This window comes from Vulpes vulpes, unplaced genomic scaffold, assembly GCF_048418805.1.
Source record: "Vulpes vulpes isolate BD-2025 unplaced genomic scaffold, VulVul3 u000000652, whole genome shotgun sequence".
Taxonomy (NCBI): Eukaryota; Metazoa; Chordata; class Mammalia; order Carnivora; family Canidae; genus Vulpes; species Vulpes vulpes.
This window is the reverse complement of record NW_027325771.1, coordinates 679,565-704,190: the sequence shown is the minus strand read 5'-3', so window position 1 is coordinate 704,190 and position 24,626 is coordinate 679,565. Positions and strand designations below refer to the sequence as shown.

The window sequence follows — 24,626 nt, the reverse complement described above, 5'->3', positions numbered from 1 at the left end:
GTCCATGCGGGCCGGCCCACTGCGGGGCCTTCCCCGAGCTTTGGGGCTCCCGGAGCACACTGTTGGGGGCTTTGTAAGAGGCGGGAGAGCAGGTGAGGGCCCCCCTCCTTCGGGGACCAGAGGGGTGGGTGCTGCTGCATCCTTCTCCTCCTTGCCAGTTGCCCTGTTCAGGTGCATTGGGGGAGCAAGCATCCTGGGAGGGACAACTGCCCAGTGGTTGGGAGTAGCTCAGCCCATAGAGCAGAAGCCCAGACAAGTGACCTACTAACACCCACGATTATGGTCCACGGGTAACAAGATCCTGACGTGGGCAGTCCAACGCTGCGACGGCCACTCCGCCGTCATCAAGGACTCACTTCTCACCTCTCTTCTCCCTCAGATTTAGCTCATGCCGTCTGCCCTCCAGGGTACCTCGTGATCCATGGCAGCCATCGGAATGCCAGCTATCGCCTGTACTTTCTGAGATAGAAATGGGAGGTAGAAAAAAGGCTGAGAGGAACCTCTCCCAGCTGAGGCAGCACTTCTAGAAGCCCGGTCAACGGCTTCTGCTCACAGAGACTAGGCATCTCTCGCTAGAATGCATCTCACGGCCCGAGTCCACCCTGGGCTCTCCTGCCGGAAGGGCTGGGTGCTCAGCAGGCATCCACAGTCCCAGCCGCAAGCCAGGAGCCGGCTCCCGCGCAACCCCTCGGCATTTCCTGCTTCCTTCTCAGAACACCTTGCCCACCTCTGCCACTAGAGTCAGGGAAGTCCTAGGAGTCATCAAGCCAACAACCCGATTTTATTTTACCGAACATGGGAATAGAGCTTGAGCATTCAATTCATAGAACTTCCCCCAAATACCATTAATCCTCAAAACCAGCCATCCCCACCCCCTCCCCACCACTTGAAGTAAAAAGTATTCTTAACTTGTTTTTTCAGAGGAGGAAACTAAGCTCTTGAAAGATCTAAGTGATTGACTCAAAGTCACGTAGCTAATTAGAGGAGAATTGGTACTGGCGCCCAGATCTCCTGACACCTGGCCTCACATTGCTTTCAGGGCTTTTTAAAAAAAGAAATTGAAAAATACAGGAAAGTTCAGAGAATATTACAAATGTCTAGCCACAACTCAGAACTAAGAAGTGTTGAATTTTTGTCATTTTGCTTGAGAATGTTTTTCTTTTAGATTAAAAAAAAAAATTAGTTGAGGGCAGCCCCAGTGGCCCAGTGGTTTAGCACTGCCTGCAGCCCTGGGCGTGATCCTGGAGGCCCAGGAACTAGACCCACGTCGGGTTCCCTGCATGGAGCCTGCTTCTCCCTCTGCCTGTGTCTCTGTGTGTCTCTATGAATAAAGTCTTTTAAAAAAAGACGGCAGTCTTTAAAGTCTATGAAAAAAGAAAAAAAAATAGTTGAAATCCATTTTGTAACCCAAGGGCTCCCCAGAGATAGTATCAGTCTGATGGGTGTCCTCTTGGTCCATACTTTCCCATTTTAACTTCTGATATGAATCCATAAATAAGTTGTTTTTCAGGGTTCTTTTTTCACTCATCATGTTTTTTGAACTCTATCTAGGTGAGTGCATAAATTTCGATCATTTTCATTGTTATGTGATATTCTGTTGTATAAATATACAGTGCATTTTGTTTATTCATTTCCATTTTCCTGCCACACATATTGAGTGCTCACTCGATAAGGATATGGGGAGTGTTCCGGGAGTTTTTCTGTACAAGTATTTCTGTACATCTTCATGACAATTCACAAGGAAGGTTTGTCATGAGCCCTGTTGTACATGAGGAGAAAATTAAAGGAACAGACAAGGAATTTGCCCAGATTTCACAGTCAATACGCAGCAGATCCAGAATTCAACCCCACAGGAGCTGAACCCAGAGACCCTACCCTTGACTTCTACTCTACGTCACTTGGGTCCACTGTTCAGGCTTCTTGGGCAGTACAGCCATCCCTGCTGTGCAAATACGGCCCCCAGAGCCCACCGTCATCTGGTAGGACTGACTGATTGGTGCCTGTACCTGTTTTATGGCAAAGTATTTGGAAAATCATGCCCATTCTAAATTGACCAGACACTTAGGTTGACTTTAATACTTCACCTCTATAAACATGAGAACCTGGGGCAACCTGGATGGCTAGTGGTTGAGCGTCTGCCTTCCTCTCAGGGCGTGATCCTGGGGTCCTGGGATCGAGTTCCGCGTCGGGCTCCCTGCATGGAGCCTGCTTTTCCCCCTGCCTGTGTCTCTGCCTCTCTCTCTGTGTGTCTCAGGAATAAATAAATAAAATCTTAAAAAAAAAAAAAAAAAGAGAGAGAGAGAGAGAAGAGAAGCTAGAAATTGACATGCTGGGTCATAGATTATAATGCAACAAAGGTTTTACTAAAAATTATTGATTGCTCTTGATTGTTGGTTATACTAATGAACTAATAAACTATACTAATATGCTAATGTAATCCGTGTGTTCTTCATGAATATTACACCACCAATCTTAATTTTGCCAGACTGTTGGGTGTGAAATCATATTTCCTTGTCTTTATTTTCATTTTGCTGATTACTTATAAGGTAGAGAAGGTTTTTTTTTAGTATGTTTGTCAGCCATTTAGGTTTAGTCTGATTTGAATTCCCTTTCTCTTCTCTCTGCTCATTTTTAAAGTAGCTTATATTTTCTTTTAAGTATTTTCTTTTTTAAAATATAGCTTGAACATTAATCTTCCGCTTATTGTATCTGGTACAAATCCTTTGCATCACTTCTTACCTCTGGCCCCATCTCTGTCTTCTGTCATGTGGGAGTCTTTATTTCAATACAGTCAAATCTATAAATCTTTTTCTTTATAAGATACATTTTTACTACTCTATTTTTTTAAAAGATTTTATTTACTTATTCATGAGAGACACACAGAGAGAGAGAGAGAGAGGCAGAGACACAGGCAGAGGGAGAAGCAGGCTCCATGCCAGGAGCCTGACGCGGGACTCGATCCGGGGACTCCAGGATCCTGCCCTGGGCCAAAGGCAGGCGTGCCAAACCGCTGAGCCACCCAGGGATCCCCCATTTTTACTACTTTAAAAGAAAGCCTTTTCAGGGTGCATGGGTGGCTCAGTTGGTTAAATGTCTGTCTTTGGCTCAGGTCATGATCCTGGGGTCCCGGGGTCAAACCCCGCAGGCTCCCTGCTCAGTGAGGAGTCTTCTCCCTCTGCCCCTCACCCAGCTTGTGCTCTCTCTCTTTCTGTCTCTCAAATAAATCAATAAAACCTTGAGTGAATGAATGAATGAATGAATGAATGAATAATAAAGAATAAAGAAAGCCTCACTTTTGAGGTAGTGAAGAAATTGTTTCTTCTAAATGTTTTATAATTGTGTTTCTTGAATTTATTTATTTATTTATTTTTGCATGGTATGAGGAAGGAATCTAGTGGAATTTTTTTCTACTTGGAAATCATTCCAACACCACCAACTTAGTAAGTTAATTTTCCCCACTGGTTTTTTAGCCCCACGTCTAGCATAAATGACCAACATCCGTATAGACGTCGATCTGTTTCTCAGTTTCCTATACTATTTCACTGACCTATTTCTCTATTCTCAATTTTCTTCGGTTTAATTCTCTGGCTTAAAAATAATGCATGTTTGAGCCTAATACATTCCATCTACTCTTGTAACTTTTATTGTTCTGATGCTGAACAGAAGCCTAAAAATTTGGAAAATGCCTTGCAATTCTTTAGGAAGGTAGTCTAGAAGGCATGTAGCCTCGTTGGTTTTCACGTTGGAGATTCGATTTGCACAGCTGAAGGATGGTAGATATTTGGAGTACAGTGGAAGGAAAAATAAATACTAAGGGTAGTGAGTAAAAAAGGAATGAATCTTGATTTCTGCATCCTCAGAGATACCCTACTGCTGATACAGTCTCTGGCATTTTCCGAATAAATCTCAATGGTGACACATCTTTCATAATCATCATTCTTATCACTATAGGTTGACCAGATATCTCAATTTTTGAAATGACAAAAAGATTGGAAAAAAAAATACTGTTTCCAGAGCTTAGAGAACAAGATTTTAAATTACATTGCTTTTTTATAAATGACTATCTGAATTATATAATGATCCATAGTTTATAGTATTTTCCAGGGTTAGCGGTCTATATATATTTATGATATAGAATCTGCCTGGAGAAAAGAAGTGCCCCTGTAGCACAGTTACAAACATTGCAGACAGAATGGGAGGACGGATCCATGTCCTGTGCACAACACTGAAATAGAAAAGGTAGATTTTTTAAAAATAGGTCCTTCGTAGCAGTCCTATAGCGGCGGCTCTCCTCTGCCCAAGGAACCCGACTCAGGCCTGGGGTGGGAAGTGGAGGTGGGAGTGGAGAGAATGGGGCCAGGCCAGGAATTGGCTTCTCACGGAGCCTGGATTTCAACCATCACCTCAACCCAACCACGATCGTATTCTTAGTTAATGGTAAGATCACAGGCGGGCCTGATAAAAATGTACTTTAACTCAAACCACCGGCTTTATTTTTCACATTCTATAAACCACAAAGTGCCTAATCTGTAGAATTGTAAAGCTCCTGCAAAAGACTCCTGCGTGGCAGCTTCAAGAATAAGCCACAGCCCAACCAAAATATTATTTTCATTATTAGGATGTATTTTTCCAGACAATTTGACTTTCATGGGCCAGGGGAAGGTGGGGGTAGGGACACGGAGAGAGGCAATCTCTAAAGACACGCTAACTTTCTGGTTCTGCTGGTGAAGTTGCATAAGAAATGGCAAGATCCTAATTGCATCAGCCAATATTTGAAATTCATCCTCTGTATTTTCTTTTCTTTTTTTTTTTTTTTAAGATTTTATTTATTTATTCATGAGAGACAGAGAGAGAGAGAGAGAGAGAGAGACAGGCAGAGGGAGAAGCAGGCTCCATGCAGGGAGCCCGACGCGGCAGTACGCGATCCCAGGACTCCAGGATCACGCCCTGGGCCGAAAGCAGGCCCTAAACTGCTGGGCCACCCAGGGATCCCCCATCCTCTGTATTTTCTGATCATACCTCCCTCACTCTCCCTGTTCCCTTTCCCCACTCCTATCTTCTTTCAAATACAATTTTAACTAAAGTGAAGAAAGATTATTTTTAATCATTTAAGGACATTTAAAGCAGTTCTGATTTGTAGTCTCTAAATTCTATAATTAAAATTACGTATTTCTCAGTTTAAGTTAAAAAGCAGCCGCTGCACATCCAAGGATATTTACCCTAAACATTTTTTTCTCCTGTATTAGAGCTGACACGGCTCTTGTCATCTTCACCAAACAAAACAAATGTTTTTAAAAAGGAGAATAATCCAGGCTACTCATTAGTTCCAAGCGAGAAGTTGGACAGAGAATAAAAAATGAGGACTGTATCCCCGTCTGACAACTGTATTGGAGCCTCCCGGCGACATTGTTCTCTGTATCCGTGTCTGGGACCGTGTTTTAGGTAAAGCTGTGTTTTAACAAGATTCCCCTGCTTCATCCAGTAATAAACCGCATTGGACAGGGTCCAACACTCAAATGCCACGCACTGAATTATGCATAATAGCAGGTCGTGTTGGTGCAGGGCCCGACTGCAACTGTTCATAAATTTTTATTCCTTTTTATTCTACTTCTTAACACGCAGACTTGACTGGCATGCTTACATCAATTGCTCCGTTTTGCTTGCTTTGTTGTGGTTGTAGGTTTTAACGAGAACCTTTCCTCCTGAAAGACGTCCAGCTCCACGCCGAGTCAATGGACTCGATGGATTCTCTTCCTAGTGCGTAAAATAAGAACTTTGATTCAGTCGGCCAACAAAAAATCCGCGAAATGAGACTCTCCTCCACTCTCCAGGGTGTTGACTGAGCACCTCAGGCTGTGGCCGCGCTTGCCTCGGAGCCGCTTGCCTCGGAGCCGCCGCGGCTGGGACGGAGTGCTGGGCGCATCCCCCCAGAGGCAGGGGCAGCAGGTGCCTCACTGGCCCTTGTGCTACGTGGTGGGGAGAGCGGGCTGCAGCGGAGAGGGCTGCTGCCTTCCATAAGAGCTGAGCTGCCCTTGGAAGCATCTAAAGTCCTGAAGGATGAGGGGGGCCCAGCACTGCGGGGGGAAGGGGGCGGCAGACCTGTGGGGAGAAGAGCCCTGGCCTCTGCCTTCTCAGCCCACCGGCCCCTGCACCGGGCACGTCCAGGCTCCGGGTCCTCGGGAGGCTTCCTGCTAGCTGCCCGCTCCCCCACCCCGCCGCCTGGCCCGGGGCCTCGGGACGCCCCACCCGACCGGGCACCGGGCGGAGTGGCCCTCGGGGGGCCTGTGGCTCCCCTCGTCTCCACAGCAGGTTCCGTGAGCGCAGAAGGCGCCCTGGCCGTGGAGCCGGTGCCGCACCTGCTGGGGGAGGTGTTGAGGTGTGGGGGGGGGGCTAAGCCGCAGTCCCCACATTAGACTAGATGCAGATACGGCCCATCCTGCTCCGCTCTAGTCGGCACGTAGAGGACACCTCTCGGCGCAGAGCTGAGTAAGTGGAAGCAGAAGCGGCTGTGCCGTGCCCCCGCCTGACACAGCCGGGCATCTGGGCCGCACCTGCCCCCTGGCAGGCTGCGGGCACTGAGCTGTGCCGTCCAGCTCAGCCCCTTCCCCGCGCCACTGGCTGCTGAGAGAACGCATTGTCTGGGCGGAAGGGAGGAGCGGCCCCTGACAGGCCCAGGCCCTGAAGTGATAGACGAGCAAAGAAAAGCGTCCTGACCTCACCCAGGTCCCCAACGCTCCCCTGCTCAGCCTCCCCGTGCGGCTGCACCAGGGGACCAGAGCCTGGTTTAGGAGCTACCCCGTAGGGTGGTGCCAACCCCGCGGGCCCGTCTGCGGCCGCCTGCCCCATGGAAAGCACTGGGCTCGCCTCCGGCCAGCCTCCGTAGATGCCGGCTCTCCTCCCCCAATAGTGATGGACCTGCCTCTCCCGTCCCCGAGGTGCCTCCACCCTACCCAGGCAGCACCCCTCCCCCCCGCCGTCCCCCCGCCACCCTCCCGCTGCCCCGCCGGCCCAGCACCCAGGGCCCGCCCGGGACATGAACAGCCAGTCCCTCGTTTCTGAGATGGAATTGGGGGGGGCAGGAGGGCCATCCCTCAAAGGCCCCTCAGGAGCACCGTGGCCGTGGCGATGGCCCATGCCCCCCGCCCTAGGGCCCCGCGCTCCTAGGGAACAACCCGTAGGGCTGCAGCCCAGCAGGGCGTGGAGGGGGCTGCGCACCTGCAGGGATCCTGCGGCCTCCGCAGTTGGGAAAGGCACGCAGTTCTTGGGCAGCGTGCTGGGGTGACACGGGAGCAACACGGGGACGATGCAGTGGACAAGGAGCTGCGCGGCCCAGGCAGCTCACGGCGTGTCCCACCTTCCGCCTGTAAATGGGGGCAAACGGCCCCTGTCACCCAGAGTACGAGGAGCATTGCCAAAAGTCACATGTGTTTAGAATCACCATCCTTGTCACCTGGTTGCCCTACGAGGAATATTTTCACGTCGGTGGCTTTTTCCCTCGAAAAATTGCTGCAGGCCAGGTGCTGAGGGGACGCCTTCCCCGCCAGCTGGAAGGGGGGGGCGGCGGGAGGGCAAGCACTGCGAGCAGGAGCAAGAAGTCAGCTGTGCAGGTGAGTCCTCCCCTCGCCGCTGGGCTGCACTTGTGATTAACTGGGAGGTGTTTAAGATCATATGCTTTCTTGTTCGAGCCTCGAAAGTTCAAGCTCTTAGAAACGTGAGCCTAGGGGATGGAGGGAAAAAAAAAAAAAAGAACAAAGTAGAACAATATTCTCTTTCTAGTTACCTGCTTTAAAGGACTCGATCCCCTTCGGCCAAAACTTATGGAATCACCTGTGCCCCCGCCCATGTCACTCTGCTTTTCTCTTCTCCCTCCTCACCTCCAAGAGGACATTAGTTCCAGCCAAAACGGTCATCGTGGACCCCAGCCTGGTTTCCGAATCACCGGGTGAGACAGAGGGACCAAGGATGGTCCTGGCAGAGGCCAACGGCGGCCAATTATTGAGGAACGTGTCGGCCCAGACAGCAACTGCTGCTGCTGTGTCTCTTCCAAAGCGTGAACGTGCAGGCTGCACCGGCCCGGCCCCCTGGGGCATGGGGAGGAGGCTCGAGAGGCCCGGGTCCCGGAGGCTCGGCCATCCCTGCCCCTCGCCCCAGCCACCCAGAACATCCCTGGGCCTTGGATGTCCCGGCAGACGCGGCCCAGGAGAGATTGGCGATGACCCCAGTCTGGCACTTTCCCCGGGTCAGAAGTGCTTCTGAACCTTCCACTTAAGCATCAAGAGGGATCCCAGTGGCTCAGTGGTTGAGCATCTGCCTTCAGCCCAGGGCATGACCCTGGAGTCCCAAGATCGAGTCCCACGTTGGGCTCCCTGAATGGAGCCTGCTTCTCCCCCTGCCTATGTCTCTGCCTCTCTCTCTGTCTCTCATGAATAAATAAATAAAATCTTTAAAAAAACCCAACAACTCAGAATCTGTTCCTTCAGTACCAGCACTGAGCACTCAGGGTACTTGAGGCTTCAGATCCGGACCACACACAGCAATCACACACTTGCAAGCTCACGGTGGGCATAACACCGATTCTTCATGCATCCTACGAAGTCCGTATTATTATTACTTCTATTTCATAGATGCGGAAACCCTGGCGGAGGAGGGGCTGGGGACCTGCTGGGGACCCATGGCCAGTAAATGCCGGAGCCTCGCAATGAATACAGTCTGACCCCAGAGCCTGGGGTCACTTGTTAGGACACACTTGGGGGTCGGGGAGACAGCCACGGAGAAGCCGCCAATAGGAAGACGGAGGGAAGTAGCGAATTCCAGGTCACAGCAGCTCTCCAAAACAGCTGTCTCAGGCTCCAGGTGGCATCAGTCGGGCCGTGGATCTGGAGGCTGGAGGCACTGGACCTTGCCTGGACCCTGCCTGGATCCTGTCTGGACCTCACCTGGACCCTGCCTGGACAAGTATGCCCTCATGATGGCTCCTACTTGGGAAAGTACATCTTCATGATGGCTCCTACCTGGGCAAGTAGGCCTTCATGATGGCCTCCTACCCGGGCAAGTAGGCCCTCATGATGGCCTCCTACCTGGGCAAGTAGGCCCCCATGATGGCCTCCTACCTGGACAAGTAAACCCTCATGATGGCTTCCTACCTGGACAAGTACGCCCTCATGATGGCTCCTACCTGGGCAAGTATGCCCTCATGATGGATCCTACCTGGGCAAGTACGCCCTCATGATGGCCTCCTACCTGGACAAATATACCTTCCTGCAGCCTGGAAGATCAGTCTGAATTGAGAATTGTCAGTCTCCTGGAATTTAATCTGTGAGACATGCTCCTGTCATCCCAGCGCCGTCCCTGGCCAATGGTTGCTCTGCTTCTCTTCCTACCTCAGCTCCATCCTCCACCAGGAGGGTCTCCAGCACATGCATGTGGCCACGGAGGCCGCACATTCGGGATCCCCCACATCCCCGCCAGGCTCAGGCCCAGGGCCAAGCATATTCCTCCTCGGGTAGATGGAGCCCAGCAGGCCCTCGAAGGCATTCTGGGAGAACTAGGTGCCCGGAATGGGTGGGGAGGGGCTCCAGGAGGACATGTCCCAATGTCTCGGGGTGCCTGCTCCCCGAGGAGCCTGCTGAAGGACTGCCTGAGGGGGCAGGGCAGGCACCCCAGGGTCGGCGGTCCTGACCAGCAGCCTTCCCTCGCCAGACTGTAGGGCACTCCATGGGAAGGAGAGGGCAAATGCCACAGCCCTGACCCCCAAGGCCCTCGGCCCACTACTCAGGGACCCCCTTTATGAATCTGCGCATGTGGGCCACATGGGGGGGGGGTGCAGGCGAAAGGCAGAGGGCTGGTGTGGCCACCCAGGCCACTTGCACGGGATGGTGGAGAGCACAGCTTTGGGGCTGCAGCCAAGTCCCAGGCCGGCTGTGCCGCAGGTTAGGGAATCGCCACATGTAGCACCTCTGCGACCCGGATCTGCAGCAAAGCCCGAGTGTGCCACACGCCCACACGGCAACACCGTGTGAGGCGGGGAGAGAAGGGAAGCAGGTCCACGTGTGGGTGGCTTCACAGGCAGGCTCTACTCTGACCCAGAGAGATGACGGCAACGTGTCTGCGGCTGGGAAGGAGACACCGGTCACTGCTGATGGAGGCCCCCCAAGGACTTGGAGAGCCAAGCTTGCTCTCACGGTGATGCCCTAGGGCAGGGTGAGCAGCACCGGGTCCCGCCCTGGAGCGTCCTCACCCCAGTCCGTCCAGTCCGTGGCCTCCTGGGCCTCTTCTGCCCAGTCAGGAGGGAGTAAAGGACCAGCCCAGCACCGCAGCACACGGGGTGGGGGACACGGGGAGCAGACCCTAGCAGGACTTCGAGGCCTGGGGTCCAAGTTCTGACCCAGCTTCTCATTAGGCGTAAGGTTCTTAGATGCCAGGGAACGTTCTAGGCCTCACTGGAAATCGGGGCTATGAGGAATGTCAGTGAAGCTGGAAGAGCTAACAGCGCCAGCCAAGGAGCAGGGCTGCTCCGGCTGCAGGGACCCCACGGGCCGTGGCCGTCAGGAGCAGACCGGAGGGCAGGAGGGGGCCTGCTGCACCCCTGCCATCACTCAGGTCTTAGGCCTCCTAGGGACACAGGTCTTGCCTCCTCAGAGCAGCGTCCAGAGGGGGACGGAGTGGCCGTGGGGTGTTTCTGTCCGTGTCCATGGCAGTTCCTCCGCCCAGGCCCCGGGGCTGCCCGCAGCCTAGGGGCGGCCTCCCCAACAGGGAGGCCAGTGGGTGCTCATGGGGTGCAGCTGGGCCGCCTCCCCCTGGCACTTGCTTCTCCTAAAGCACCTTGGGGGGATTTACAGGGGAGCCGGGGCTACTGCTGGGCCGGGCCGGCAGGTGGGAAGGGAAGGACCGGCCAAGACCAAGGTGCAGGAGCAGAGAAGAGCCTTCCTCAAAGGAAGGGTGGGGAGAGGCAGAGGAGAAAGTGCCAGAAACGAGAGAAGCAGGTAGGAGGGAGAAAGCCCACGTTAGGAGCAGCTGAGGCCTATAAAGGGTTTTTTTATGCAAGTGGAAACTAAAACCTGCATCTGCCCAAAACACGGCCCCAGGGGCTGCGGGGGTTCCCCAACGGCCACGGGCACACCGCACACCCTACAGCCGTGCTGGAAACTGCCCCGATGCCCTCGGGTGACCCTCCCGACCCACCTGCACCCTGGGTGCCTCACTGGGCAGGGAACCTGCTGGAGCACCCAGGCCAGAGACGTGGAGGAGGGGCCGGGTGCAGGGGAGGCCCTGGTGCAGGGAAGGGGGCCGATGCAAGGGACAGGCCTGGTGCGGGGGATGGGGCTGCGTGCAGGGGAGGGAGACCCAGTGCAGAAGAGGGGCCTAGTGTAGGGGAGAGGCCCTGGTGTGGGGGAGGAAGCTGGTGCAGGGGAGGGGGACTCAGTGCAGGGGAAGGGGCCCAGTGCAGGGGGGGGGCCCGGGGGTCAAGGCCGCCCAGGGACCGTGCACGCGGTCACCGCGGAGCCTCGGGGGTGAGGCGGTGGGTTTCTCCCTGGGAGCAGCGGGGCCGTGGCCTTGCGGGTGGTGCGGTCCAGGCGCGGCCCCGAGGTGTGAGCACAGATGGCAGCTCCCGCCCCGCATGGTGACACCCGCCCTCCAGGACCCCCAGCAGCCCTCAGAGCCTTGAGCCCTTCCAGGGCGGGCGGAGTCCACGGGGCACCCGATGGGGCAGGGTGGAGGAGAGGCCGAGGCATCCCGCCAGCACGTGAGGAGGACAGGTGCCTGGAAACGAAGTCAGGCTGGGGCCTGAGGACACCACACTCCGGAATCTGCGGGGCCAAGAACTCGGGGAAGCGGATCCGGAGGCTGCATCACTTGTGTGGGAGCTGCGGGGCCTGAGGACACCCCCGGGTCACACCGTGAAGCTGTCTACTCTGGGACTGGACGGGGGACAGGGTGGGGCAGGGGATGGGGTGGGACGGGGAAGGAGAGGGGGCAAGGGATGGGGACAGGGATGGGGGATGGGGAGGGGGAGGGGGAGGGGGACAGGACGGGGATGGGGGATGGGATGGGGAGGGGGAGGGGGAGAGGGACAGGACGGGGATGGGATGAGACGAGGAGGCCCAGAGCCTGCGGCCTGCTCCCCAACCGCAGGCCTCAAAGGGTGTCTGGGGACCTGGTGCCCCCACTCCGGCCACCTGCTGACAAGTTGGGGGGCCCACACAGGCACAGGAGAGCGAGTGGGATGCTGCTTGTGGAAAACACCCCCAAGGAGACAGTTGGCAGCAACACAAAGCTTTGCGAAATCCTTGAAGCCAACAAGACGGAACAGAACAGGCCGGAGGTGCCTCCAGCAACCTGTCGTCTGCTGGCCTCTCCCGGCACCCGCGACCCGAAGTCAGCAGACGACTGAGTTCCACAAGCGCCAGCCCGGCGGGTTACGTAAATGGAGCCCGAGTGGGGGCAGCGCTGGTCTCTTGAATTCGCTTTGGAAGAAAAGCCGGGTCAGTAAACAGGGGGGCCCCAGGGCCCAGGCCGAGGAGCCGCCATACCCGCGGGTCAGTTAAGGGGGCGCCCAGGCCGAGGAGCCGCCGTGCCCGCACACACAGCATCTCCAGCGCCACGGAGCCGTCCCCCGGGAGTGGCTGTAGGGTCTCGGGCAGGGCCGTGGAGGCCACAGGGGGGCCACCCCCCTCATGCTCCGTTGGGTGGAATTGCACACTCCCGCGCATTCCCTTCAGAGCCCAGCACCCCAGTTACCGGGCCGGAGACTGGGGGGGGGCGGCCCAGAGTGGGGGGGACTGGGCGCGGTCGGCAGGCAGGTGGGGCAGCTCTGGGGCTCTTCCCAGGGCCGAGGCCCAGCCGTGATCCATCCCCTCTGCAGGCTCTGCGGTGACCTCAGCCGCTGACCTCTGCCCTCGTCCCCTGCGGCAGCTTCCCTGCGCAGTCCCTGTGGCCCGGGGCCCGGACGACTCTGAAATCCAGAGTCCAAGGGGTGCGTCTCGCTGACCTCCCCGCCCGTCCTAAGGACCCCACGTGGGGGCTTCCTAAGTGGCAGGATCCCGCCATGGCCTCTTGCTGCTGCCTTGGGGTCGGGGCCGTCCTCTGGGTCCCTGGAGCACAGCCAGAAGGGGCCCCGGGTAGGGCCTGTCACCGTCTGGGACCCTGTCTGCGCCACTGCCGCCCAGCTGGGTCCTCCTGTGAGCCAGGCCCAGGGCCCCTGCATGGGAAAGAAGTCCAGCAACTGTTGAGTACCCAATACCAAGGAGTCGGGAGCCACGCAGGATAATGGGGTCGTAAACCCTGTGGCGAGGCTGAAGCAGGTGCAGGAAGAGAACCCCGGGCCTTGGGGAGCGCAAGCCGGCCCCTACCAGGTGCTTCCTCAGGCTGGGCTCTGTGCTGAGCCCTGAGCTGGGATTCTCTGTGGTGCCCCTGCACAGGGTGGTGTCCCCCCCAACCCAGCCTGCTGGCTGGCCCCGGAGCACGCCCACTGCCAGGGCAGTGGGAAATCACTTGGGAAATCACTTGGGAACCTTGGGGGATGTTTCTTTCTGGAGAAAAGCAGGAAGCAGTCCTGAAGCAAGTACCTGTCCTCTATGAATACACTCTTCCCCCCTAAATCCTACCAACACCCCCCACTGGCACCCCCGCCCCTGCTTCCTATTATGAATGAAGAGGAGATACCTTGCAGAGGTAACGCATACGAAGGGAAAATGATGGATAGTGAGGTTGTCAGAAAAAGCCAGGTCCCTAAGAGGTTGGAGCCCCGCCTGCGGCACGAGGACTGAGCCTTGGCTCCCCAGGCAGGGGTGTCCACGTTCACCTCGGGTTTGCCGTCCCCGTGCATCCTCTCCTGAGAAAAGCCACAGGCCAGAGATCCTGCACGGACCTGGGTGGCTTTCCCAAGGCCGTCACTCAGGATTGGTCATCCTGACTCCTTGTGGACTGTTGACGCCCCAGAGACCAGGACGGCCCTCTGAGGGCCGCGTCGTGTGTCAGAGGATGACCGCGCCAACCGCATTACGCTTCCATGTAGTTGGGCCAAATCAGCCCAAAATACTTTATACTAGAAAACGCTACCCAAGAAGGACCGCCTTCGGCAGTGGTCACTCTGGAAGCTGGTGGCACAGCCCCAGGGAGAGCGGCGTTGCACGGGAGTGCAACAGCAGACCCCACTCCTGGGGCAGTTTCTGTTATGACGCTGCTCAAAAAACCCCACAAAAACCCCAAAACACAAAACTGTCCTGTTTCCTAAGGCTCTCAAGAAAACGAAGAGTCGCGTTTACCCATAACTTCACCGTCTTTCCAAGGGCGTTGGGTACGATGGAGACTTTGGCCATGAAAACCAGCACTATGGACCATTTTACTCGGCACCCTGGCTTCTCCTCAAATATCTCCAAACTCTCCCAAAAACCTGCCACCGTCCTGTGATTGATGCATTTCTGGAGATTGGGTTGAACCTGTCAGTTCGCGTTACCCAGCTGTTCGGTGCCTGTGGTTTCCACTAATGGTCCTTCCACTTGATGGGTCCCCACGTCCCCCTGGACTTTCCGGCAGCGCTCAGGAAAAATATACGACGCGACTGAAACCAAGAGCCTTGCAAATTTAGCCAAGTTTAGGAGATGAGCACGTCTTAGGTTGGAAATAACATGGAGCCGAGAGGTAGGAAACCAGAAGAGCCTTGTTCATTTGGTCCAGATCAGCGAGCGCCCACTGCGTGTCGAGCCCTGTACGTGAAACCCCGGGGCGGTGTCCTGTTTCGCATGCCTCAAACACGAGTCGAGCGTTAAAATTCTCAATTTACGGCTCAGTTTCCTGATCCTTGCATAGAGTGACCTATAAAGTGAAAAAGAGCAGGGGCATCTGGGGGGCTCAGGTGGTTGGGCGTCCATCTGCCTTCAGCTCAGGTAATGGTCCCGGGGTCCTGGGATTGAGTCCTGCCCTGGGCTCCTTGCTCAGCGGGGAGCCAGCCTCTCCCTCTCCCTCTCCCCCTCCCCCTACTTGCGCACTCTCTCTGTCAAATAAAATCTTTTATAAAACACAGAGCACGTAGGACACACACATGCACATACGAACTCCGGCGCCAAGCAGGATTACGCTTGATCCGGGTGTCAGGGCTCAGACGGAGAAAAGATGCCTTCGGCCTCCTAGAGAAGTCCGCACTTTAATGCGGCTCTAGAAGATATCTAGAACATGGATAAAATTGCAGCTTTAAAAAAAAAAAAGAGGGAGATCTGAGAGGAAGCAACGGTATATAGGAGGTCAAAGCGGAAAAACATGGAGCACATTTGGAAATGGTGAACGATCCTGTTTATTTTTTTATTATTATTTTTATTTTTTATTTATTTATTTTTTTTGCACGATCCCTTTTAATAGGCGCAGGAAGCACAAGAGTAAAGCCCCGGCCAGAGTGAGCACAGGTCGTGGAGGACCTAGACCATCGAGCTACGTCTGGAATTGATGACTTTCACAAGGCGGAGCCACTTGGCCGCGCTGGGGGACCAAGAAGTGCCCAGTGTGGCCTCAGGTGACGTGTCCTTAGCAGTAATTGGAAGGCCGGGAGAGGAGCGAGACGGTGGCCGGGGCCCAGCAGCCACGGGCCACCCGGCAACCCCCGCCCCCGGGACGGAAACGGTGAGGGCGGGAAGCTGGCCTCGCCAGCAGGAGACACACAACTGGCAGGCGGGGATGGGTGTCCGGGCCCGATGCTGCTGCCCAGTGCGGCATCTACGCGGGAATACTGAGCCAGACGCTGCAGGCCGAAGAATTTCCAGTCTGATGACCCCCGGTAGCTGTCCCCACCTCGACCTCTCCCAGCGTCCCGCTCAACACACCGGACTCCACACTTGGAAGCGTGAAGCTTGAGAGCACAAACAATGAAAAAGCATCCGTGGACCCCAGCAGGGCTGAGGGTGGGTGTGGGGAAACGGGGAGGGGGGCCTGTGCTTGCTGGCCTCCAGCAGAGACGCCCCTGCATGGCAAAGAGGGTGACGGCCCAGTCCTTTCCCGCTGCGTGCTGGAGGGGCCGCGGGTCCCCTGAGCCGGAGGCCGGGGGAGAAGGGGGCCGATGCTCAACGGGGAGAGAGTGGCGCTCCGGAGACCCCGAAGACGAACCCACCTGGGGAGCGGATCCACCGCGGACCAAGGATCCTGTGAGATGCTTCCTGTGTCCGCGAGGGTCTGAGCAGCCCTGGCCTCACAGAAACCGGAGCCGAGGGGCAGGAGCCTGGGGATGATGGGGTGGCTGGGAGGCGCACAGACGCTGCAGGCCCGGAGAGTGGGGTAGGGGGGAGCAGGCAGAGAAAGCTTCGGCTGCAGCTGGGACCCTGGGAAGTCAAGCCAGTCGTGTGCAGGGGGACCCTGGGAGGCTCGCCCCGAAGACGGGGGGGCCGAGGCGGGGAGGAAACGGGGGGGGGGGCAAGTTGCAGATGTCAAGACTAAGATGGGAGGCGCAGACAACCAAGAGGGGAGGCTCGATCCACCCATGACCGCGGGCCCAGAACGGGCCAGGCACTGCTGCACAGAGCAGGGGGGCGTGGGACCTGAAGGCCGCAAGTGCACATCCTGCATCGGGGTTGTCGTCTCCGTAGTGCAGGGGTTTCGGGGAGCCGTAGAGGCGATCCCGTCCGCTGGGCCGGCACCTGCTCACATCCCTCCGGGATCGCTCCTACAGGTGGATGAGGCCTTGGGTTATTTATTTACTTCACCTTGCTTAGGAGAGAATCCGTGAGGGCAGCCTGGCACCTTGGCCCAGGGCGTGATCCTGGAGACCCAGGATCGAGTCCCATGTCAGGCTCCTTGCATGGAGCCTGCTTCTCCCTCTGCCTGTGTCTCTGCCTCTCTCTCTCTGTCTCTCTCTCTCTCTCTGTCTCTCTCTCGTGAATAAATAAATAAAATATTAAAAAATGAAAAGAAGAAGAATCCGTGAAAGAGGAACCACAAATAGCACACAAGCAACAGACATTCACCTTCCTGGGAATCAGACCCGAATTAAGGCGGGATCTTCCCTCATCCCACAGCGGCTGCGCCTCCTTGCTGACCACACTGTGTTGACACAGACACGCCGGGAGCTCCCCCACCTTGCTGGCGGCGCCCTGAACTGGGTGGGCCCTGGCCCTGGAGCACAGCGGCAGCCGCGGACCAGGAGCATTCCTGGCCGGGCTCCCTGGCCGTCCCCCACCAGGTTCACTCGCGGGGGCCCTGACGCATGCACACCCCGCGGGCCTGTCTTCAGAGGTGGGGCGGGTAGGGGGTGACCTTAATGAGGGTGTAAGGCTGGGACCCTCACCCAAGAGGAAGAAGCAGAGTCCTGTCGCGTGAGGCAACATCAGCCCTGCTGTGCACAGGCCAAGAGGAGCGCGCCCAGCTGAACCGAACCAGCACACCGAGCCACGGTTTCCCTCCTCCAGAACCCGCCAAAACACGGTTCGCTCATTAAGACCCTGGTGGTCCAGACCCCGTGGCGGCCGGTCCCTCACGCAGAGTCTCCCTTCCTAGGGGTCTGCGGTAAGGGCATCAGTGAGGCGGATGGCAATGTATGGGTGCGCCCCGTACTGCTCCTGGGGAACTTAGAGGCCACCTAAATGTCTGACGACAGAAGAAACTTAAGGTGCGAGACGCACCTGAAGGGTTCAGGTTCAGGTGCAAGACGCAGAGGACTTTGCAACGGTTTAAGGCCGGGATTTCAGGCCTACGTAATGATGTAGGAGAGTCATTCTCACACACCTAGAAAAGCAGGGAGAAAACAGTCTCTGTTTGACCCTCGTTTTGTCAAATGATGTGTTTTCCACTTAGAAAAGGCGATGAAACTCTATACACCAAAAATATCGACAGGGATACTGTTGGGGGGGGCAGATTACAAGTTAGGGATTTATTTCTTGAGTTTTCTTTTTTAAAAAAATATTTTATTTATTCATGAGACCCAGAGACACAGGCGGAGGGAGGAGCAGGCTCCGTGCAGGGAGCCCGACGCAGAACTCGATCCCGGGACCCCGGGGTCACGCCCTGGGCCAAAGGCGGCGCTAGACCGCTGAGCCCCCCGGGCTGCCCGAGATCATTTCTTTTAAACTTTGCCTGCCAGTTTGTCTTCAAAACAACCCTATTTACCAGCTGAAGCTCAAGTGAACAGACAGGAGGTGCCAGATTCTGGAAGGGAGCCCCCCCGCCTCCCCCGGCACCCGTCCTCCCGCGAGCCCAGAGTCTGACACCCGTCTTCCTGTGGGCGTCACCGTTTTTACGTGCGTCCACTCCTCTTCCATAACTGAGTAGTAAGAAAAAAAAATCTCTAAGCATTCAGGCCTCAACGGGTGTGAAAAGAACAAGCAAGCCGCCCTACGGAGGCCTGCAGGCCGTGTCCGTAGCCGCACAACTGGGGAGCGGAGGTGTCAAGCTGTGGGCATTAGGGGGACTTGGGCGCAGGACTTTTGCCTCTACAGAGCCGTCGGTTGGGTGGCACAACTTGCAGAGTCCCCGGCACCGACCTCCTGGCTCTGAAGGCCTCCCGTGGTCGTATCTTTGGGCTTTATCACCCGTTTACAAGGTCAGGCCACCCCATCACGTGAAACTGGACTCTGCGGATTGGAGGCTGACCCATAGCGTCTTCAAGAAGCTCTCAGGAGAAAATAAAACGGATTAGGCAGGAAAATTTGTAAATGGAAAATGTTGCACACCCGGAGTCTGAAGCCATGCAGGGCATTTTAAACCAGAAAGCAGATGGAATAAGCGCAATACAAATTAGTGTAGCTGTGTTTTGGCCAAATGCAAGACGATTCTAACTCCAAACAGAACTTCCTATCCCCTGACTGGTGGACTGCTCGTATATTTGTTTTTAGTTACCACCGGGTAGAAACCGGCGAGATGTTCAGAGTTAGAACCTTGGAATCTAAAGGTCTAGGGGACACCGAGCCTGGCCAAACCACCCCCAGATTATCGAAACTGGGGAAACAAGCGGATAAAAACACACGCAAAGTACTCACATTGGAAATAATACACGTGCCCATTTCTGTAAGGTAATTAGTGAGGACTATGCATGTGACAGCGTCTAGGAAACGGCCTGCAAACAGCAGGTACATCCACACCAAGGGGCATGGCTTCGCTGGCAGTGCCCTCTGGCCTCCGTCTCCTCGACGCGCCTCCTGTCGTGTCTCTTGGACTTCTCCTTGTCGTGTCTCCTGTCTTCTGGGCAGCCTCCCGGGAGAAGAGTCTCGGCCTCTGGGCATCCAGAGCAGCCCCCATCCCGATGGAGTCTGCTCTGGACGCCCCAGCCAGGCCGGGAAGGCCTGTCAACGCGACCCTGCCTATAGCAAGTCCACTGGGTCACAGTGCAGCAAGCTAACCGGCCGATTAGTCTACAAGGGAACGAAGGAGGGGTTTGTTTCCCACTGCGATGCGGAGAACCCGGTGACTTCCAGTGACTGTGTCCCGGCTCCAGATTCCTGCCAAGGCGCCAGGGCCTGCAGCCACTTCCTTGAGCGTGGATGGGCTCCGACCCGCCCTTGTCACCCCGGGCAGCCTCAGGGGAATCGTGGCTACCATCAAGTGGCCCATATGACCCCCCAGGCCACCACCCGGCCAACCAGCAAGGCTTCTATCCAGACAGGGAATCCTGCTCGGTGTCCTAAGCCACGGCTGGCTCAGGGTGCCAAAGCCCCAGTTGTCAACGACCAGCCACTTTAGAGCATAGATGACGAAGACAGCACGACGATTTGGCCTACGCGTGCGGCCTCCCTTCCCAGCCGCGGGGTCTGGACTAGCCTCAAACCGCACGTCCGTGACACAGTGGGCAAACCCCGCAGGTGCGTGCTGCGTTCTTACTGGTCTTGGACGGACGGGCCTCGACGCTCTTGTATCACTGCCACAAAGACGTCTCCGTGTCCCCTACCCCGTTGCAGCTTTCGTGCCAGCTGCTCCTGTCGGGAAGAAATCTGCACCTGGAAGTATCTGGAAATATGTTAACTGCGTGTGAGGGTAGAGGACGAGATAGAAACCCAAGGCTGCAGAGTGGGGACGTCTAACACACGGCGGCCCTGGGACCTTCGGGCACAACCAGGGAGGGGGGACCTCAGACCCTGCACCCCAGGCTAAGCCATGGGGACCCAGGTAACACAGGCCCGGAAGGAACCTGGCACGTGGACCTGGGTACTGCAGGCTCCATAAGTGCCACCCGAGCGGCCGGCCCCAGAGAGCATGGCTGGGCCTCCTTCGTCCCCAGCCTGCCTGCCTCCTGGGGGGGTGGGGGGGGACATCCCTTGGGAATTCCAGGCTGAAAAGCGGGAGGACAGCAATCCCACTACCACATCCACGTGCCTCGTGACTGCAAACCTGTGGAGCAGAGCAGAGTGTCCTGGAGCCACCGCTGCACCTCCTGAGGACGCCCCTGCACAGGGCCCATTCCTGGGCAGTGGCTGCTGGAATCTAGGGGTGCGTGCCCCACCCCCGATGCCTCCAGGAAGCCGGACAGCCCCGGGCACCGGAGAGGTTGGCTCTTCCCAGTCATTCCCACACTGTCAGTCTCCCCCGCACACCTGGGGGCAGGGGTTCCCACTACCCTAGAAGTAAGCAGCACGATGGAGGTGCCAGTCCCACCCCCGAAGATTCAAGAACTGCGCTTCCTGCGAAGCGTCTCAGGTGGCGAAAGAGAAGTGGGTGGGATCACAGAGAGCCAGCACAACCGAGGACAGCTGAGGGGAATGGCTAATAAAAACTATTACCGACCACTACACTCGCATAAAGCGCGCTATAATAAACACTAATACTTTAATCCCCTATTGCTTGGTTTGGAGGCTTGAAGGTCCATGAAAGTGGAACGGAAAGAGTAAAAGAAGCAAACTTCACTTTCTGTCACTTTCTAGTTTCAAGCAAAGATCAAAAAAAAGGGCAAGAAAAACCCCACAAAGTCCATTTTTAAAATTGCTGCTTATGTAACAGGAGCCTGTGAACTGCACCAGAATTTAATTGAAGGAAAAGTAACTGTAGGGGAATTGCTTGGAGAGCTGCCAGGAGGGTTTTAACAGCTGGAACTTGAAAAGTGATTAATTTTGACAGCAATAAAAGCCTCATGTTCATACATAATTATGCTTAGATTTGTGGACTGCTGGAATTTTTTTTTCTATGCACTATTAACCTTTTGCTGCCCAAATGGCAATTTAGATACTTTAAATGAGTCCCTATTTTTAAACCGAGGAATACTTCATTTCCATGGCTTTGACGCATCTCAACGCAAGGAAGTGTAGAAATAACCGGAATAGGTTCAAATACTCTTCTGAGGATTTTTAGAACTTAATGGAAACGGAGTCTTCCCACTTTACTGCATGCAGGAGCGACGACAAAAAGGGTTCAGGGAAAAGGCTTTCAGAGCAAAGAAATAATGAGATTGAAGCAATGGTCTGTTGTCAGCTCTAGGATTTCAGGGGCTTTCTTGGAAAAAGGAAAGAGAGACAAATCTGCAAGTGGACGCTAATGCTACATTCAAAACTACTGCCCAGATGAGGACAGTGATGAATCCAACCAAGCTCTACAACTGGCAGTGTTGATAATTGGGTCTAAAAGCTTAGATAAGCCACTTCATTTTTCTCTAACTTCTCTGTTCCTCACGTAGGAAAAGAGAGAGAGAGAGTAGATGCTATAGAAGACCTAAAACCTAAAATCTAATTATTTTACCTGCCAGCTTTAGGATTAGCCGCATCCTGAAGTTTTCCTTGTAGTCCACTGTTCTTTTCCACTTGGTTTGACCAGATAAGAAGAAGCTTCGGTGATATAAAATTTTTAAATTAATTGGAAATAACTGATATTCAATAATAGCAATCATAGCAGCTCCCACGGCAGGATTCTAAGAATTTCATAAAGGAGTATATCCTAATCCCCACAGCCACTCTATAGGCAGATGCTACAGTTCTCTACAGTTCTAGGACTCTTTTCTTTTCTTTTCTTTTCTTTTCTTTTTTTAATTTTATTTACTTATTCATGAGAGACACAGAGAGAGGAGGCAGAGACACAGGCAGAGGGAGAAGCAGGCTCCATGCAGGGAGGCCGACGTGGGACTTGATCCCGGGCCTCCAGGATCACACCCTGGGCCTAAGGCAGGCACTAAACCACTGTACCACCCAGGGATCCCCAGTTCTAGGACTCTTATTATCTCATTTTGCAAAATCTGAGACAATAACGAGGTTGCATGACTTCCCAAAGTTAGTAGCCACCTCGTGGGAAAGCACCGAGCTCTAACACATTATTGAGGATATGATTAATTTGTGGCATTAACAGTGGAATGGAAAGAAGAACCATCAACCTGAACTCAAAAAAGAAATGGATCTGGGTTTAGCTCCTTAGTTTCCTCTATTACATTGGACACTTCCCCAATCTCCCCATTCCAGTCTCCTTTATTGTAAAGGGCACGAGTTGTCTAAACTGGTGGTTCTCAAGGTGTGGTACAGCAACAATTGTACCAACCTCACCTGGGAGCTCTTGGGCCCCACCCCAGACTTACTGAGCGTTCACCTGTGTTTGACATGCCCTCCCAGTGATCCTGGTGGACACCGAAGTTTGAGAATAATCGTCCAAAGGAATCGCTAAATTGCCTCCTGATTCTCACGCGCTAGGATCCTGCTTGTGAGTGTCCAATGTCAGGTCGTTGGATTTAAAACTGGGGTAGTTATACTATGTTTAAACTCTTCTTCCCTGATTCATCAGACCCTGGGGGCTCTGTTGCCAGAGGATGGGATCCCTGACGTTGGCTCAGGGGAGGACTGTGTGCTGAGTCATCCTGAGAGCGTTATGAAATTGGAAAAAGGAGCCCTGAATCTAAACGCAACGTTATTATGAACGTTTTGTTACTTCAAGCAGAAGTGTGAGATTGAAGCCCACGCTCAGAGCCTCAGAATACTCAGCGCCTGGAGTCCAGAGGCAGGCACCGCCTGCGGGCTCGATGAACCCTTGCTGCCTGAGGCGGACGACATCCAAGCTGTGATCAGCAGCACGCGGGGCTGGCCTGTGGTTGCTCCCGTATTCCCAACTGTGCCGAACCCAGAGCTACCTTTCTCCTTTGAACCAGAAAGGAGGCAATCCCACAAAGGATATTGTCAGAAGCCTGGACACCCCATATGGGTCAACTCCAAGTGTGTTGGGGTCCTGAGGTCAAATTTAAATGGGGTCTTTGCCTTCTTCTCTTCAAGTTCCCACCTGCTCATCAGAAATGGCGTAGTTTCAAAAAAACGTGAGTTTTTTGGCCAACCAAGATATGAATGTCCAGCGCCTCGTGCTTAAAGACCCACCTGTAGAAGCAGAACATCGGGTGACCTTATATCCTGAAGGACCCCGCGAAAACTAGTGGGACTGCAGAGATGGTCTTCCTACTTCCTTTGCCCTTCACGTGACCCCCTCATTAACATAAGTTGTTTGTTGATTGGTCTCCTGGAAAGAAACAAAGAGACAGGAATGGAAACGCTTTCAGAATTAATTTCTGAAAAAAGAAACTTAGGAAGAAATACTATATTGAGGAAAAAGGTGGCCACATAAATATGAACTCATTCAGAACTATAGCTCAAAAACGGTCGGGCTCCACTCAGAGCGGCTTACGACTGAGACTTCCATGTGGAGTAACTCTGCTTTTTTTGTTGTATGAGGGTGGAGAATCCCAAACGTTGGTTCTAGACCATCCCAAAGACTAGCGATTTTACCTTTGACCATAATAATATGAGAGGAGCTGGAAAAAAATGGACAAACCATGTCTCAGTCCAAGTTTACTTAAAATGACACGTTAGCAGAAGTGTTCCATTCTTCTTTTTTTTACTTTTTTTTTAAGAGTTTATTTATTTATTCGTGAGAGACACAGAGAGAGAGGCAGAGACACAGGCAGAGGGAGAAGCAGGCTCCATGCAGGGAGCCCGATGTGGGACTCGATCCCGGGTCTCCAGGATCACAACCTGGGCTGAAGGCGGCGCTAAACCGCTGAGCCACCCGGGCTGCCCGAGGCGTTCCATTCTTGTATTAAAAATAACCTAGGCACTGCTATCTGACTCTGGACGCTTATGCATTGATACGACCCCATAAAAAATGTGAAGCCGCGGTTTGTGCAGTGTAGTCCAGTAGAAATAGAGAATCTGTGAGGGGCGCACTATTATCATCTCCTTCTTACAAAAAGAGGAACTGAAGTACAGAGAGTCTGACAAGCCAAAGTCACAAAACGAACCCGCAGAAGACCTTACACTTGAATGCAGGCGATCGGGCTCCAGAGATCCTGTTCTTGGATCCTCAAGTCACTCTTGTTTTATTTATTCCACGTGCCACTTAAGAATGCCTTTGGTAGTGTAACCAAACACTGAACTTAGCATGGCCTTAAAAGACAGGAGTTCCTTTTTCTCATTTTCTTAAGTGAGGAGATGAGCAACTGTGAGGCGTCCATTTGCTCCCAAAGCCTTGGGGGCCCCAGGCACTCTCCGTCTTGCTGACTCATCATCTTAGCGTCTTCATACTCAGCACCTGGTGGTCACTGCTCTTCGAGGCATCACCTCTCCATCATACAGAGGAAGGGGTAGGAGAAAGACGTCCTCCTGGGAGACATGGTCTCATCACTTGGAGAACTGAGCCTACGGCAGCAGACGTCCCCTTGACCTAACTCGTCAAAACAGGATGGCACGCCATCCCTCAGCCAACCG

General features: G+C 54.4%; 1 long non-coding RNA gene across 2 annotated transcripts in view; it reads right to left on the bottom strand.

Annotated features, from left to right (window-relative positions):
- Positions 1-16,798: 16,798 nt before the first annotated feature.
- LOC112908234 (uncharacterized) overlaps positions 16,799-24,626 on the bottom strand; it is a 53,210-nt gene continuing 45,382 nt past the window's right edge. The window contains exons 3-4 of one of the 2 annotated variants that reach the window (XR_011999166.1): positions 21,637-23,382; positions 16,799-19,917 (exon numbers count right to left, since the gene is read on the bottom strand). This is a non-coding gene — a long non-coding RNA (uncharacterized lncRNA). Of the gene's footprint in view, positions 23,383-24,626 lie in introns of both variants that reach the window. The other variant, XR_011999165.1, reaches the window with a different exon arrangement.